This window comes from Rattus rattus, chromosome 15, assembly GCF_011064425.1.
Source record: "Rattus rattus isolate New Zealand chromosome 15, Rrattus_CSIRO_v1, whole genome shotgun sequence".
In the NCBI taxonomy this organism is placed as follows: domain Eukaryota; kingdom Metazoa; phylum Chordata; class Mammalia; order Rodentia; family Muridae; genus Rattus; species Rattus rattus.
The window spans coordinates 67,779,167-67,798,959 of record NC_046168.1 but is presented as its reverse complement, the minus strand read 5'-3'; positions in this window follow the sequence as shown (position 1 = coordinate 67,798,959).

Here is a 19,793-nt window from a genome sequence, read left to right as displayed (position 1 = left end):
CCCTTCAAGTTGTCTCAGGTGCCACTCCCATTGCAGACTGCTGCCCAACTTCACGTCTTCCTTTATTTTTGTATAATCCAATGAGTTCAATGACTGCTGTCCCTGTGTGCCTGGGTACAGTGCCTCCACTGGAGCAGTTATCTTTCCTCTGTTCCTTCACACTCCACTTAAACTTATTGAAAATTGAAAAGTCAAAGACAGGGGTTGGGGATTTAGCTCAGTGGTAGAGCGCTTGCCTAGCAAGCGCAAGGCCCTGGGTTTGGTCCTCAGGTCCGGAAAAAAAAAATTCAAAGACTAAATACAAAAGAAAAATTGAGTCACACCTATTTCCTTTAGCGTCTACAGTGATTCAAAGTCATTGTGATTGAATAACCTTCATGTCTGTCTTGTCTGGACATCAACATTGTCTCATCCACTAATGAAAGAACCATTTAGCGCATCAGCCACATAATTTTTTTCTCCACAAGGAATGGATAGAGGAAGTCTAAAATTAAAGCAAATATTTATAAAATGCTGAGTTTACTTCAGCAGAATTAAAAAAAAAACCTCTAAATACAACAAATATCTTTAACTATAATAAATGGATGAAGCATGGGTTTTCGATTCATTTATGCATTTATATTTTACAAAACCGGACTTGTGTAGTTTTGGCTATCCTATAACTTAACTCTGTAGACCAGATTGGCCTGGACTTGCAGAGTTCTGCCTCTGCCTCCTGTGTGCTGGAATTAAAGGCATATGCAATTACCACCTAGCCACTGTCTATTTATTTAACTTTTTTAAATCTTGATAATCTGCTGAGAAATTTGGTCAACTGTGTTCCTTTTTCTCACACCCTTTCATTTACTATCCTACTAATTTAGCAACTGAGGTCCCTCTTCAGTGTAACTGAAACTCATTTGTAAGCTCTAACTGGGACTGCCTAGAAATATATCTTCGAATTTCTGAAGCCACTGGACAGTACCCTCAAAACCTTATGAGACTTTTGAAGTCACTGCAAAAGTTCCTGTTAAGAATATTCAGTAACAACAAAGAATATTTTACAGCTAAGGCAATTATCAAAAATTCATGAGAAACAGAAATGATAACAAAACCTCAGAGTCATAGAAAAAAGCAATATACCTAAAATATTATTATGATGTTTCAACAATATTTAAATTTTTGATGTTGTCTAAGAATCCAAGTCACCAAATATTTTTTCACCTGAATATAAATATTTATAGAAAAACATTGTGACATGGATTAAAAAAGTAAGCAAAAACCCTGATTACAAGAAATATTATTAATTATTAATCAGATAATTATTCATCTTTTTAAGTTGGGAGCAAACCATTAGGCATCTAGTATAAATTTTAATTATTCTTATCACTAATTATTTCTATAGAGGACAAAGGAAAACAGAGATTTCTGGGATCTGCTAAATAGTTAAGGAGGAACACACTAGCAAATTTTTAAGTGCCTGACGGATCCTCTCTTGAATTTGATCTTAGATAGCTGTTTGCAGCTGTGAGCTTTGACTATTCACTGAAAACTTATCAGCACAGGAGAGGCCTAATGGAGTCCGAGGAGGAAAGTGAATTACTGCACACAATGATTACACATCAGCCTAGCACAAAATTATATCTAATTTTCCTAAGTGCCATAGAGGCAATGAGTAGGCCAGAGAGAGCAGATCATGATGCTCCAAGAGCCTGTTTTTCTATTGGCCAGCATTCCAAACAGAAGTGATCTTCTCACTAAGAAGGCATTGAAATTGTGATTAGAAAATCAACTTTAACTTTCAGTTCTAGTACACTGAGAATAACTCCTCCTCTTTCAGAAATCAGTGATACTAGATATTATCATTATTTTATTTTGGGCATTATGGAAAAATTACCCTCTCCCATCATTTTTCTCACTCCAAACTCTCCCATACCTCACTCATCCTCAAATTGATTGCCACTTTTTAAATTAATGATCATTAATAATAATGTTTGAAATAATACAAAGAGTTAAAGTTTCTGTTACTTCTCTGGATAATTAGTCATTAAAAACAAGGCTCTGCTGCATCACGCTGCCAGCTGTATTACTCCTGCGAGCTCACAGCCCGCAAGTAGTGCCCCAGCTTAAGAAAGCATTATTCAAAAAGACAAGGGCAAGACAGCACTAAGCCAGAACACATTTATTTTTTAACCTTTTCTCTCTCCTCTGATAGTTTGTGTAAAGGATGAAAGTAATGGGCATTTATTTGCTCCACCCTAAGGACCTCGTTACAAAACAACCGGACTCTGTGAGGGCGATGTTTACTAATCAACATGCTAATATCTGGAATTAAGCAAAACCTAGAAGACTGGGCACACTTAAGGATGTGGGAAGACACACGTCTAATCTTTGAGGTGGGAAGAAATACTTTTATCCAAATCTTTTGGGGTTATGTTGTTGTTTTGCTTTGTTTTTGTTTTTAAATTAATATTTTTTAATTTACATCCTGATTGCATCTTCCCCTGCCTTTACGTCCCCTCTCCCATCTTCCTGTCTTCCCTTTCTCCCAGAAAAGGAGAGGCATCCCAGGGATATCAAGCTCTATGACATAACAAGACGCAGTAGTACTCGAGTCTTCTCTTATTGTGGCTAAGCAAGACAGCACACAGGAAAAAGGGAACCAAAGGCAGGCAACACAGTCAGATACGGGTCCCTGCTCCTGCTATTAGGATCCACACATAAGAAGACTGAGCTGGACAATATATATATCCAGATCTTGTAACTGAAGATCCACCTTTAATCTGTACCAATGGCATGGAAGAAGGAAGTTTTCTCTCCCTTTGCTCACTTGTTCTTGCTCTCCCTGGCAAGTCCATTCCTTCACTGGCATTTGATCCTATGTCTCTAGGATTCGGCAGTATACTGAAAACCAGTTGATACATCCAACCTCATTCACTGAACAACAACTGAATTCTTGGACCTTCTATTTTAGATGGTCATTGCTGGACTAGCTACTGTGTAAGGCATTCTGTAATAACTATTCTGTAAGTTCTGTTCCTCTAGAGAACCTTGAATGGTACAGACACTTAGGGCTATATTTAAACCACCTTCAACATCTTGTATAAGTTGACTCTTGTATCTTGTATAAGTAAGTGGTGATTCATATATAATTCTAAGTCAGTGTCAAAGAGAAACACATACTAAAAAAAGCAGTTTAAAGCCATCCATATATATATATATATATGTATACATGAAACTGGGTTCAATAAAATGCAAAGTCAAAGCTAAGAAATAGAAAAATATAAACTTCATTCATTATTAATAAGAAGTACCTACTAATAAAACTGCATATCACATGCATTATAACGGTGAGTAACATCACTGCAAATTTTAGGAAAGCCTGATGCTTCAACACATTAATGTAATTGTAAACGTGTATTTTTGGCCTTTGAGTGTCCTTGAGGAATACTGATGGTTTTGGTTTTGGAACTATGGTTATACCAGAAGTCTCTAATTCTTATCCTTGCCAATATCACTGTCTACATCATAACTATCTCCTAAGAACTGACTCTACAGTATTCTACATACACGCAAGCAATGTATGTATGCTAATTTCTTCTTACTTATACATAACTGGTCTAACCACACTGAAGCCTATATTCAGTTCTATAATACATTAAATAGTACAACTAAACAAGTAACTAACGGAATAGCAAAATGATTTACTCATGAAATTTGTTGTTAAGAGATCCATTTTCTTTTAACTTTAATTCAGTGCAGTTGATAAAGAAATTTCGTGCATACTCATTTCTGATTTCTTTGTATATAAAAGGATCCTACTATTATATATAAAAATCATTAAACTGCATTTTTGAACCACAATTTTTGTAAAATTGTTGATGTTGTTTTAGTAAAGAATGGGTCTTGTTGCATTAACTTTTAGTACACAGTGGATTATTCTGGTGTAAAGACTTGTTTATTAGAACCAGGACATGTTTTTCTGTTTTGTTTTTTTTTCTTGCCACTCCCTATCCTCCATTTTCTCTTTTTGCAACAACACATAGAAGCATACTTAATGCCCAGAACACTTAACTTTCTTAGATGTTTAATACTATTAATATCTACAAATATTCTAAATTCAGTAAAATTCATTTAGTTTTAAAAGTCCACATTATATTGCATAATTACGATTTATTATATACCTCTAGAAGATTCACCGGGTTTTATTTAAGTCTCTAAGGCTATTGTTTACCCATTTCTAAAGCCTCCAACTTTCCAGAGCCTTGTCCCTTTTTTTTGTTTGTTTATTTGTTTGTTTGTTTGTTTGTTTGTTTTGGTTTTGGTTTTTGGATTGGTTTCTTTATTGTTTTGTTTATTACACCTTTTTACTTTATCTGTGAATTTGTTCATTTCGTTGTATCTTATTTGGAGAGCTTTCTTTTTTTTTTTAGATATTTAATATTGCACAGTGTATTTCTGTATTTAAATAAGGACATACCAAAAAAATGCTTTACAGTACTTTCAAGAACAATCTCATCATTGTTTTCAAAATGTCAAAATTTATAAGTACTATTTACAGGATTAGCTTACAGGAAAAAGAAATATTTACTTTTTTAGCATAACTAAGTGACCAACTAAGCCTTAATGAGACTGTTCTCTTTTTCCAAATTTATAAAAGATTAATGACCCAAGAATGGTTTCCATGATGATTTAAGATGATAATTCTTAAGGGATTTTTTTCCCTCCATCTTTATTAACTTGGGTATTTCTTATTTACATTTCAATTGTTATTCTCTTTCTCGGTTTCCAGGCAAACATCCCCCTCCCCCTCCCCTTCTATATGGGTGTCCCCCCCACCCTCCCCCCCATTACTGCCCTCCCCTCAACAATCACATTCACTGGGGGTTCAGTCTTGGCAGGACCAAGGGCTTCCCATTCCACTGGTGCTCTTACTAGGCTATTCATTGCTACCTATGAAGTTGGAGCCCAGGGTCAGTCGATGTATAGTCTTTGGGTAGTGGAAGCTCTGGTTGGTTGGCATTGTTGTTCATATGGGGTCTCAAGCCCCTTCAAGCTCTTTCAGTCCTTTCTTGGAGAACTTTCTTGGATGTCAATTTTTACTATTGTTTGTATTTTCCACAGTCCTCCCAGATGACATGAGCCAACTTCTTTACTCTGTGGTGATTCAATTTAATGGGAGATTCCTGTGCCTAAATTCTACTTTGAAAGTAATTATTACTTAAATTACTAAAAAGGTCAGAAGGAAAAAAACACCAGTCCCACCTTATACTAAGAATTGTTTTTAACAAGTTCGTCTTTTGGAAAGTAAGAGCTTTGACTATCTGCCTGTGACTATACTTTGTGCTTTTCCTAGGATATACGTGGGCATTTAAAGAATGACTGATTTCATAATATTGATAACAATTCTGAAGCATAGCATTTTTTCACTAAATATGCTTCAGAAGTATTAGACCACTAGAAGTTCTGGGGAGGAAGTCAACTTTTGGCTTACTACTCTTCCTGTGTCATCCCTAAAGATTGATGGAATTCCTTCTGCTTCTCTACTATGTCTCAATATCTTCAGTGTGTTTTATGTGGTTTACAGATTTATCAAAACTAGAATTTGTATTCTACTTCATATTCTCTTGCAACATGATGTAGCTTAAACAATTCTTCCTCAGCCTGAAAACTGCACTGTTAAACTGTAAGATAATTATCACAGTAAATTCATTAATAAATAAATAAATGACTAGAAAACACTGAAATTTAGAGTTTGCTAGTCATTATGGTACTCCAAATACTTTGGTTAATTAAAACTAAATATGATATTATAAAACCATTCTCATAGGGTTGGGAAGTCTGTTTCGTTGGTAGTGCTTTGGTTATACGAGAACTATTTTTCTGAGTTTGAATTCCAATAACACAGATAAAACCTGTGTGTTCTGTCGTAACACTATAATCCCCAACACTAGAAAAATAGAAATTGGTGAAATGGGCGGATACCTGGAGCACACTAGTCAGCCAGTTGTGGAAAACTAATGAACTTCAGCTTCAGTGACATACATTATTTTTTTTTCCCCTTAAGAGTTTTTCTCCACCTACTGAAGAGTTGGTCAGTTTGAAAATGGAATGATTGAGCCAGTGTCTCAGCAGGGGGCCTGCAGATAGGACACCTCCAGGGCTTTTGTTTGTTTGCTTGCTTGTTTGTTTGTTTACAAAAGTGATCCATATATTTCAGATAGAGAAGGAAAATCAGACAGTGTGAGTTTTTTCTGGCGGTGTGAGTTTTTACGGTATCAGAGAAAAACAAAGGAGAGCTACATCTGTGTCTATGTATATGAGGTGCCTTTGGTGGTGTATGTTAGTATTCTCTGAAGGACACTTGCATCTATTGTTAACCCAATTATAGAAAACAGGATATACAGAACAGGAGCAATCAGATGAGAGAGAACATACCACTACCAACATCAAAATAACAGGAACTAGCAATCACTGGCCATTAATAGCTCTCAACATCAATGGGCTAAATTTCCAAATAAAAAGACAGAGTCTAACTGAGAGGCTATCTCATTCTGCTGAATATGGGAAACAAATCTCACCAAGAAAGATAGACACAACCTCAGTGTAAGTGTCTGGAAAAGGCTTTTCAAAGAAAGAGACCCAAGAAACAAGCTAGAGTAACCATTCTAATGTAAAATAGAATAGACTTTCAACAAAAATAATCAAAAGATTTGGGGACTGATACTTCATTTTCATTAAAAGAAAAACTCACCAAGATGATGTGTCTGTTCTGAATAGTTATGCCCCAAATTCAAGGTTACTTACATTCATAAAAGAAATATTACTAATGCTCAAAACACAAATTGAATCCCACACATAAAGACTCAACAAAGAAAGTGAATTTTAGGCTAAGTTTGCTTATGAATATCAACACAAAAACACTCAATGTAATTCTTTCAAAATGAATCAAAGAACACGTGAAAAACTTCCTTCACCATGATCAAATAGGCTTCATCCCAGGGATGCAGGGATGGTGCAATATAGGAAAACCCATCAAAGTTAGCCGCCATATAAAAAAACTGAAAGAAAAAATCACATGACCATCTCATTAGATAGCAAAAACCCTATGATAAAACCAACACCCCTTCTTGTTAAAGGTATAAGGAAGATTGGAGATACAGGGCACATACCTAAGTGTGGGTTGCCCTGACGCTGTTTGTATTTGGTGGTAACATTTCCTCAAGAGGAGTTGACTAGGATGAGGAGTGAATTACTATCAGGTGACTTCATCAGAACTTTCTCCCCATTTTAACTTGTAAAATAAAGGCGAGAGGCAGTGATTGGACAGGGGAAGGGAAAGAGGAGCTGAAGAATTGTGAAGAGAAAAGGAAAGAAGAAGGAGGTGGAAGGAAGATGTAGCTGAAGCATGTGGCCTGGAGAAACCACAAGTTATAAGGGTATCATAGCTGGGTAATAGTTAGTATAGAGGTACATCTGCCCAATCTACATGCACAGCTTGTATTCATATTAATTGAGTTGTGTTTTCTTTGCATGGGCTTATTTGGGTTGGAGAACTTACTGGGACACCTAAGCATAATCAATGCAATATATGGTAAGCAAATAGCCAACATAAAATTAAATGGACATTAGAAGGCTGCTCATTCTCTCCCTATCTAGCTAATACAGTTCTTGAAGTTCTAGGTAAACCAATAAGATAGTAAATGAGATCAAATTAGAAAGGAAAAAATAAAATATCAGTAGTTGTAAATGATATGGTAGTATATATGACCACCAAAAGTCTAAGCCTACAACTGATAAATACATTCAGCAAAGTGGCTGGATACACAATTAACTCAAAGAAATTAGTAGACCTTCTTTATAGATATGATAAATGAGCTAAGAAAGAAATTAGGGAAGCAATAACCTTTATCATAGTCATGGACAATATAAAATATCTTGGTATGAATTTAACCAAACAAGTGAAAGACCCATGTGACAAGAACTTCAAGTCCTTGAAGAAAGAAATTTAAGAAGATAGCAAAAGATGGAAAGATCTCCCATGCTGATGGATTGTTAGGATTAATGTAGTGAGATGGCTCGTGAACAAAAATCAAACTACAGATTCAATGCAATTCCCATCATTTTTGTTTTTGTTTTTTTGGTTTGTTTTGGTTTGTTTTGGTTTGTTTTGGTTTGGTTTTTTGCAGACCTTCAAAGAGCACTTCTCAGCTTCACCGAGAAAACCAGAAAAACCTAGAATATCCAAGACAGTTCTGAATAATAAAAGAATTCTGTAGGACTCACCATCCCTTATCTTAAGAGCAATACTATTTAAAAAAAATCCTTGGGGTTGGGGATTTAGCTCAGTGGTAAAGCGCTTGCCTAGCAAGCTCAAGGCCCGGGGTTCGGTTCTCAGCTCCAGAAAACAAAAAAAAAAAAAAAGCCAAACACCAAAAAATCCTCATGGTATTGGTATAAAAACAAATAGATTGGTAAAAGGAATCAAATCAGACTCAGAAACAACAACAACAACAAACAACATATATCTCTGAACAGTAGATTTTTGGAAAAGAAGACAAACCATAGAGTGGAAATAAGAAAGCATCTTCAATGAGTAGTGTTAGTCTAACTGGATGCATGTAGTAGAATGTGAAAACATCCATACTTATCACTCTGCACAAAACTCAAATCCAAGTGGGTTAAAGACTTCAATATAAAATCAGATACATTAAATATATCAGAAGAGAAATTGAGGAATAACCTTGAATGCATTGGCACAGAAGACAGCTTCCTGAACAGCTCAAGCACTAGGATTAACAATCAATAAATGGGACCTCATTGAAAATGAAAACCTATAAGAAACAAGCCGGAATAACCATTCTAATATTAAATAAACTCAACTTTCAACGAAAGTTATCAAAAAGATAAGGAAGGACAATTCATATTCCTCAAAGGAAAAGTCCACCAGGATGAACTCTCAATCCTAAATATCTATGTTCCATATGCAAAAGCACCTACATTCATAAAAGTAACTCTACTAAAGCTCAAAGCACACATTGCACTTTATACAATAAAATTGGGAAACTTCAACACCCCACTCTTATCAAGGGACAGATCATGGAAACAGAAACTAAACACAGAAATAGAGAAACTAACAGAAGTTATGAACCAAATGAATTTAACAGATATTTCAGAGCATTTCATCCTAAAAACAAAAGAATATACCTTCTTCTCAGCACCTCATGGTACCTACTCCAAAATTGACTATATGATCAGTCACAAAACAGGTCTCAAGAGATAAAAGAAGATTCAAATAATCCCATGAGTCCTATCAGATCACTACAAACTAAGGCCGGTCTTCAAAAACAACGTTCTACTCAGTGATGAGTTGGTCAAGGAAGAAATAAAGAAAGAAATCAAAGACTTTTTAGAATTTACTGAATATGAAGAACACAACGTGCTCAAACTTATGGGACACAATGATAGCACTGCTAAGAGGAAAACCCCTAGCTCTGAGTGCATCCAAAAAGAAACTGGAGAGAGCATACGCTAGCACCTTAGCATCACACCTAAAAGTTCTATATCAAAAAGAACCAAATGCATTCAAGAGGAGTAGAAAGTGGGAAATAATCAAACTCAACTGAAATCATCCAAGTAGAAACACAAAGAACTATACAAAGAATCAACAAAAATAGGAGCTAGTTCTTTGAGAAATTCAACAAGATAGATAAACCCTTAACCAGACTAATCAGAGGGCACAGAGTGAGGACCAAAATTAATAAAATAGAATGAAAAGGGAGACATAACAACAGAATCTGAGGATATTCAAAAAATTATCATATCCTCTTACAAAAGCCTGGAAAATCTGGAGGAAATGGAAAATTTTCTAGACAGGAACCAGGTACCAAAGTGAAATCAGGATCAGATAAACTGACTAAACAGTCCCATAACTCCTAAAGAAGTAGAAACAGTTATTAAAATTCTCCCAAGCAAAAAAAGCCCAGGACCAGATGGGTTTAGTGGAGAATTCTATTAGACCTTCATAAAAGACCTAAAACCAATACTGTCCAAACTATTCCACAAAATAGAAACAGATGGAGCACTACCAAACTCCTCATATGAAGTCACAATTATGCTTATACATAAACCACACAAAGACCCAACAAAGAAAGAGAATTTCAGACCAATTTCCCTTATGAATATCAACACAATAATATTCAATAAAATTCTCGTAAACCAAATCCAAGAATACATCAAAACTATCATCCATCACGATCAAGTAGACTTCATTCCCAGGAGCAGGGATGTTAATATGAAGAAATCCTTCAACATAATTCACTATATCAAGAAACTTAAAAAATCACATGACCATCTCATTAGATGCTGAGATATCATTTGACAAAATTTAACCCCCCTTCATGTTAAAAGTCTTGGAAAGATCAGGAGTTCAATGCCCATATCTAAACATAGTAAAAGCCATATACAGCAAACCAGTAGCCAATATCAAACTAAATGAAGAGAAACTTCATTGGGACTAGATAAGGTTGCCCATTCTCTTTCTACTTGTTCAATATAGTACTCGAAGTATAGTGAGAGCAATAAGGCAAAAAAGGAAGTCACGAAATACAAATTGGAGAAGAAGAAATGAAAATATCACTATTTGCAGATGATATGATAGTATACTTTAGTGACCCCAAAAGTTCCACCAGAGAACTTTGATAAACAGCTTCAGCAAAGTGACTGGGAAATTAGGAGCCTTCCTCTACTCAAAGCATAAACAAGCTGAGAAAGAAATTAGGGAAATTGCACCCTTCACAAATAACATAAAATACCTCATTGTAATATCTAACCAAGCAAGTAAAAGAACTCTATGACAAGAAATTCAAGTATCTGAAAAAAGAAATTGAAGAAGATCTCAGAAGATAGAATGATATCACATGCTCAGGATTAATATAGTAAAAATGGCCATTTTGCCAAGAGCAATCAACAGATTCAATGCACTTGCCATCAAAATTCCAACTCATTTCTTCATAGAGTTAGAAAGAGCAACTTGCAAATTCATTTGGAATAACAAAAACCCCAGTATAGTGAAAATTATCCTCAACAGTAAAAGAACTTCCAGGGGAGTCTGGATCCCTGACCTCAAGCAGTATTACAGAGCAATAGTGATAAAAACTGTATAGTATTGTTACAGCCATAGGCAGGTATATCAATGGAATAGAATTGAAGACCCAGAAATGAACCAACACACCAACAGTCACTTAATCTTTGACAAAGGAACTCAAACCATTCAGTGGAAAAAGATAGCAATTTCAACAAATGGTGCTGGTTCAACTGGAGGTCAGTATGGAGAAGAATGCAAATCAATGTATTTTTTTGCCTTGCACAAAGCTTAAGTCCAAGTGGATCAAGTACCTCCACATCAAACCAGATATGCTCAAACTAATAGAAGAAAAAGTGGGGAAGATCCTCGAACACATGGGCACTGGGGAAAATTTCCTAAACAAAACACCAATGACTTATGCTCTAACATCAAGAGTAGACAAATCAGACCTCATTAAACTACAAAGCGTAAGACAAAGTGCACTGTCATTAGGACAGAACAGCAACCGTCAGGTTGGGAGAAGATTTTTACCAATCTTACCTCTGATAGAGAGCTAATATCCAATATATACAGTGAACTCAAGAAGTTATTCTTCAGAGAGAAAAATAACCCTATTAAAAATGGGGTACAGAACTAAACAAAGTATTCTCAGCTGAGGAATATTGAATGACTAAGAAGTACCTAAAGAAATGTTCAAAATCTTCAGTCATCAGGGAATGCAAATCAAAACAACCTCACACCAGTCAGAACGGCTAAGATAAAAACTCAGGTGACAACAGATGTTGGCGAGGATATGAAGAAAGAACATTCTTCCATCATTGGTCTGATTACATAATGGTACAACCACTCTGGTAATCAGTCTGGGTGTGCCTCAGAAAATTGAACATAGTACTAACTGAGGACCACTCCTTGGCATATACCCAAACGATGCTTCAACATACAACAAGTACACATGCGCCACTATGTTCACAGCAGTCTTATTTATAATAGCCAGAAGCTGGAAAGAATCCAGATGTCCTTCAACAGAAGAATAGATACAGAAAATGTGGTACTTTTACACAATGGAGTACTACTCAGCTATTAAAAACATTGACTTCGGGGTTGGGGATTTAGCTCAGTGATAGAGCACTTGCCTAGGAAGCGCAAGGCCCTGGGTTCGGTCCCCAGCTCCAAAAAAAAAAAAAAAAAAAAAAATTGACTTCATGAAACTCATAGGCAAATGGATGGAACTAGAAAATATCATCCTGAAGTAACCCAATCACAAAATACCACACATGGTATGAACTCACTGATAATTGGATATCAGCCTCAAAACTTGAAATACCCAAGATACAAGAAGAAGGATGACCAAAGTTCAGATGCTTCAGTCCTTCTTAAAAGGGGCAACAAAAATATTCAAAGGAGGAGATATGGAGAAAAAGTTTGGAACAGAGACTGAAGCAATGACCATTCAGAGCCTGCCCTACCTTGGCATCTACTCCAGATAAATAGAGCCACCAAACCCAGACAATATTGCTGATGCTATGAAGTGCATGCTGACAGGAACCTGATATAGCTGTCTCCTAAAAGGCTCTGCCAGAGTATGACAAATACATAGGCAAATGCTAACAGTCAACCATTGACTTGAGAATGGGGTCCCCAGTGGAGGATTTAGAGAAAGGATTGAAGGAACAGATGGGGCTTGCAACCCCGTAAGAACAACAATACCAACCAACCAGATTTCCCAGAGACTAAACTACCACTCAAAGAGTACACATGGACAGACCCATGACTCTAGTTGCATATGTAGCCTTGTTGGGCTCAAATGGGAGGAGAATCCCTTAGTCCTACCAAGGTTGAACCCACTCAGTGTAGGGAAATGTCAGGGCTGGGAGGCAGGAAGGGATGGGTCATTGGGGGTGCACCCTAATAGAAGAAGAAGGAGGGAGGATGGGATAGGGGGTTTATGGACAAGAAATCTGGAAAGGGAATAACATTTGAAATATAAATAAAAACTATCCAATAAAATATAATGTAAAATATAATATAATGGAACTAGAAATATCATCCTGAGTGAAATTAAACCAGATCCAAAAGGACATGCATGGTATGTACTTAATTATAAGTCAATATTAGCCATAATATACAAGATACCTTCAATACACTCTACACACCCCCATAAAGGTAGCAAATAGGATTGTCTAAAGTAGAATGCTTGAATTTCACTTAGAAGTGTCAATAATATATTCCTAGGAGGCACAGGGAGAGAGGGAATTTGGCAGGATAAAAAAAAGGTGAGGGCAATGGGGTGGGGTCAAGATCAGCATTAAAGAGAAACAAGAAATAACCAGAGAGCTACAAAATGAATATAAATCTACAGTTCCTGGTGGTGGGGGTGTGGAAGGCATTTCAAGAAGATGCCAGAGACTTGATATGGGGGAGGCATTCAGGAGTCAATATCGGTATCGGTGACATTAGCTGAAGCTTTGCAGTGGGGGTACGGAACCTGAAGACCCCTCCTCCTGTATCAAGGCCGGACCCCCCAATGGAGTGATAAAAACACCAACCTGCTCACAAAACTTTGACCCAAAATTTGTCCTGTCTAAAAGAAATAAAAGGGTAAAGGTTGATCAGAGACTGGAGAAATGGCCAACCAATAACTGGTCCAACATGAGAACCATTAATGTGTAAGCGCCCATCCCTGACACTCTAGCGCAACTGTCCTCTGAGAGGTTCCACCCAGCAGCTGACGTAAATAGATGCAGAGATGCACAGCCAACCATGGAATAGAGCTCAAAGACTCTTATGAAAGAGTTGGGAGAAGGATTGAAGGCCTCGAAGGGGATAGGGCCTCCACGGGAAGACCAATAGTGTCAACTAACATGGACTCTTGGTGCTCTCAGAACTGTGTCACCAATCAAAGAACATACATGGATTGGAGCTAGGTCCCTAGCACACATGGAGTAGATATGCATTCTAGTCTCCAGGTTGGTCCCCCAAAAACTAGATTAGAGGCTGTCCTAATGTTGGTGTCTGTCTGTGGAATCTGGTCCCCTACTGGGTTGCTTTGTCTCCCATAGGAGGGGATGTGCCTAAGGTAGGTGATAGCCAGGGCCTCCACCCTCTCAAGGGAGACAGGAGTGGAAGGAGTAGGGCTTTATGAGGTGAAGATGGGGGCAGATATCAGGACGTAAAAATGAATTAAAATCTACCTAAAATTTAAACACTGGGGTACAGATGAAAAAAAGCATATGGAGAAATTATTGAGACAGACACTCAGCAATGAACATCTCATTTTGACTACTCCTCTAAATGTGTACATATACATTTACAAGCATATGCACAGACAGAGGACCACACATCTACCTTCCATCATGAAGCCCACATAGAAACACAGAAGCATAATTTTTCTTCTACTAGTTTTTTAGGGAGTGCTCACATTAGCTACTCAGTATGGTAAACTTCAGAGAAAAATTTTAAATAAGGGCAATTGATGGCAAAATAAATGCTGTGCTTAAATTTAAATGTAGCTAAGAGCTCAGCTATTAATCTTAATTAAAGGATTCAGCATCCCTACGAACTCTATCCATCCAAATATTCACAATGCAAATAGGTATAACACTACTTTTAACACCTTTGCAATAGATATGTGATTTCTATCTGTAAATAAAGTCTACAATTACACATTCTAGGAATTTTCCTAGACAGATTTTGGCAATCAAGACCCCTGAATTCACAGACGTGTCACTTTGCTAATGAGAGAATCTAATGTCATGGTCTCCAGTAACTGTGAAGGATCTGATACCTGTGATGTTTTTGTTCAAAAAAGTATTCTCTTAAAAAACATATGTTTTAAACTTGTAATTTAAACAATGTAGGAAGAAACTATAAACTGCAGCATAAACATTATAGTTTAGGGTATCCTTCTATTTGGAGGCACATGACACTACAATTCAAAGAAAAAACTTACAGAATTAAATAGAACTCAGATGACATCTTTAGGAGTTAGGTGACTTCTACACAAGTCATATGCTGTAGATGGGACATCAATCATTTAATGTAGAGTTCACGAAAGTATCATTAAATAAATTTTAATACTTTAAATTTAGGATTTAATACTATCTAAGTTAATAAAATATAACTCAATAACATGAACTAAATACTTTTAGTAAGCTATAAACCATTATTTACAGTATTATAAATTTGAATATAAGCATTTCCTTACTTTCATCAAAGAAAAATGAATGTGAAAGGAACAAGCTTAAGAAAGTAATTTAGCATTTGTGACCTAGTGAGGAAGCCTCCTTATCTGTTGATTAATAAATTGCTTTTTGATAAGGAGTTTTGGATAAATGAGCATTTTTACAAAATGTTTCACATAACCCTATTTTCAAAAATTCTCTGAAGCAAGATGAAAATGAGTACTTGTAAGTTCTGGGGTTTTTTTTAAATAAACATTTTCCCTCAGTGGATGGCTAGACTAAGACATATTCATCTAGATGATGTGGATGATGTGAATTTTTTTCTTTTTCTTTTCTTTTTCTTCTTCTTTTTAGAATGATGACTACTGAAAAATTATGTAGTGGCAGAAGGACTACCCTTTACGTTTCTGTTTACAACAGTAGGTTTTAGCTTCATCTGAGACACGGACAGATAAATTCCTATATTTCTCACAGATGATATATTCCTGACTAAAGATTAGAATAAGAAGTAAATGATAGTACTACATTTTTTTTCTCTGTAGAAACCCAGGGAAAGTCAAGCACAAATAGTTAAAAGGTTCTGTGCAAAAAGAAAAAAGAAGATTTTCAACATTCAAGAAAATAGTGAATTAATAAAGTAAGTTCTGAAATGATAGAGAAGTTTTATGACAGTTTCTTGTTTCAGCTTTATTCCCCCACTATCTTGCTATCATTCAATAATAAAACTTATGAACATACTAAGATTACATGCAGGTACTAGAGTAATTCACAGTAGTTTGGCCCCAGCTTAATTTCAATTCTATGACATGTTAATATTGTACGTAGCAGTAGACCTAACCATCAAGTTGTGGAGAACAATGAATTCCATTGCCAATATCCTATCATTCACAATCTTTTACAGAATTTTTGAAAATATTATTGATAATGAACAAAACAGGGGAAAATATAATGTCCTTGGGGAAACAAATGGAAATACATTGTATGGTGGTAACTGAAATGTTGATATGCCTCCTCCTCTTTGTTTTCTATTTACAGATATGGCAGAGAATATTCAGCATATAGGTAAAAGTACCATACTGTAAGTAAATCTGAAAATATTTCTTTCTGGGAAAAGAATGCAGACATAAAGGGAACATATAAAATTTTATCAATAAGAAATTTACAGACAAGGCAAACCTGTGAAGACATAAGTTGATACCTAGAAGGCTAGAAGAGAGGGAGATTGCAAGGCAATGCTAACAATGAACAAATGGATCCTCGCACTGTAGAATGTAAGAACGAACAGGCTGAGAAATCAATACTAATAAGGATGGGTTTTCCTCCGAGCTGGGTGCTTGCATAATGCCATGAGTGCATTACAATTTTTGATTGTATATTTCAAATTCTGAAGTGGAAAATGTATGTGTGGGATATAGGTCAAATAATGTACATAAAATGGGCTAAGATTGTTGTTCTGGGAAAGGGGATAACATATGAAATGTAGATAAGTAAAATAACCAATTTTTTTTAAAAGATTGTTGTTCTGATGAATGATTGTGAGCAAAACTGTTTCAGTCTTAGAACATGTTTCTAAACAATTGTTCTGAGGTTTTGAACAACAACACATAAAGATATACCTGGCTGCACCAAAAGATTGCCTTCCCAATGAGTAACAGATCATGAATCTGGATTAATGTTAGAGACTCCATTAGCCTGTCCTCTATCAACCATGTAGCAAGACAAAGAGCTATAAAAGGCAGTGGATCTAATTCTACATTAAATACCTTTCTATTAGGATTTTGAACCATCAACGCTGTCAAGCAACCTTTTAAGGGTCAAGGGGTGCACACGTGTCATACAGGTTGTGTCAGTCTCAATTTCAGTATACTGAGATTCAAGGTAACACCATGATATTCTTGTCAACATTATACATCAAGATTTTGCTAATGAGAAAATCAATACATAAATAAGAACTGTTAATTACTTCACAGATATGCTACTTTTCCTTTGGAATGAAATGCAAATCAGTCATTAAATAGGCACTGCATAACTAACAGAATCACTTGTCAGTCAGAGCATTTGCCTTTAGCGCCTCATGTTTGTTCCATAGGCCTCTGGAATCCATTCAATCATATTCAGTTATGAAGGAAGGTTCAAGGTCTTAACAAATCCTAAGACCATTTCTCAACCAATGGGTTCAGGAATTAGTTACGCAAATAATTTGGGAGGAAATACTTCTGAGGTTTGTGTTTTCCCCATGGTTGAGAGTTTTCCTGTAGAACAGAAAAACTCATCATGTAGGGGATGATCTGACTTAACATTTCCTTTTTGTCCCTCTTCCACCTCTTTTTTTTTTTTTTTTTTTGCAAACTTACTTAAACCCTGCAAACAAACTGCTCTTAAAAATCTCATTTCACAAACTGCTTCCAGCAAGTCAAAGTAAACCCTAAATATGCAAAAAACACATTTGTCAAGTTTGATGGTAGGCCCAAGAAGACATCTCTATATTAGCTCCCCTACATTTCTTCACTCTCACATCACAGGAAATTCTCAGGAAAGAACACTATTTCAAAAGTATTTAATAGGTCTTCAATTCAATTCGTGATATACCTGTCTTTCCCAGAACCAATACCATGAGGTTTTTTATCACTATTACTCAGTAATACATGTTGAGGTCAGGGATGTTGATTTCCCCCAGAAGTTCTTTTATTGTTGAGAATTGTTTTCGCTATCCTGACATTTTTGTTATTCCAGATGAAGTTGAGAATTTCTCTTTCTACCTCTGAATAATTGAGTTGGAATATTGATGGGGATTGCATTGACTCTGTAGATTGCATTTGGTAAGATGACCACTTTTTATTATATTAATTCAACTGATCCGTGAGCATGGGAGATGTTTCTATCTCCCGACATTATAGATTTCTTTCTTCAGAGACTTGAAGTTCCTGTCATACAGATCTTTTATTTGCTTGGTTAGAGTGACACCAAAATGCTTTATATTATTTGTGACTATTGGAAAGGGTGTTGTTTCCTTAATTTCTTTCTCAGTCCATTTATCCTTTGTGTAGGGAAAGGATACTGATTGGTTTGAGTAAATTTTATATCCAGTCACTTTGCTGATGTTGTTTATCAGGTGTAGCAGTTCTCTGGTACAATTTTGGGGGTCACTAATGTATACAATCACAACATCTGCAAATAGTGATAACTTGACTTTCTTTCCAATTTGTATGTTTTGACTTCTTTTTCTTGTGTAATGCTCTAGCTAGAACTTTGAGTAGTATATTGAATAAATATGGAGGATTTAGGTAGCCTTGTCTTTTTTCTGATTTTAGAGGGTTTGCTTCAAGTTCCTCTTTATTTAACTTGATTTTGGCTATTTATGTTGGTAAACTTGATGTTTACTGTTTATTGCTTTTATTATGCTTAGATATGGGCCTTGAATGCCTGATCTTGCCAAGACTTTTAAACTTAAGGGGTATTTATTTTGTGAGGAAGGCTTTTTCAGCATCTAATGAGATGATCATGTGATTTCTTTCTTTGACTTTGTTTATGCAGTAGATTTCATTGATTGATTTACATATATTGAAGCATCTCTGCAACCCTGGACTGAAGCCTACTTGATCATGGTGAATTATTATTTTGATGTGTTCTTGGATTTGGTTTCATTTTTGCATCAATATTTATAAGCAGTATCAGTCTGAAGTTCTCTTTCTTATTTTGGCCGTTGTGTGGCTTAGGTGTCAGTGTAACTTTGGCTTCATAGAATGAATTAGGTTGTATTCCTTTTGTTTTTATTTTGTGGAATATTTTGAAACTTGTTGGTATTAGATCTTCTTTGTAGGTATGATAGAATTCTGCACTAAAACCATTGGGCCCTGGGCTTCATTTTGGTTGGGAGATTTTTAATGAATTCTTCTATTCCTTAGGGGTTAAGGAACTATTTAGATAGCTTATCTAGTCCATACTTAACTTCCGTATGTGTTAACTGTCTAAAAATCATTCATTTCATCTAGATTCTCCAGTTTTCTTGAGTGTAAATATTTTAGTAGGATCTGATAATTTTTTAATTTCCTCAATTTCTGTTGTTACATCGCCCTTTTCATTCTGATTTTCTTAATTTGGATACTTCCCCTTAATTAGTTTGGCTAATGATTTATCTTATTTGTTTAGCCAAAATTAGCCAGTGAAAAAAAGACAGAATTTTCAGCCAGTGGTGCTGGGCTCTCTAGCGTTCTACATGCAGAAGAATGCAAATTGATTCAATTTTTTTTACCTTGTACAAAGCTCAACTCCAAGTGGATCAAGGACCTCCACATAAACCCAGATATGCTGGCTAAATCTAAAAGAAAAGAAAGTGGGAAAAAGCCTTGAACACATTGGCACAAGGAAGATTTCCTGAACAGAACACCAACAGTTCAGGCTCTAAAATCAACAATTAACAAATGGGACCTTATGAAACTGAAAATCTTCAGTAAGGCAAAAAAACACTGTTAATAAGACATAGCGGTAAGCTACAGATTGGGTAAAGATATTTACCAATGCTACATCTAATAGAGGACTAATATATA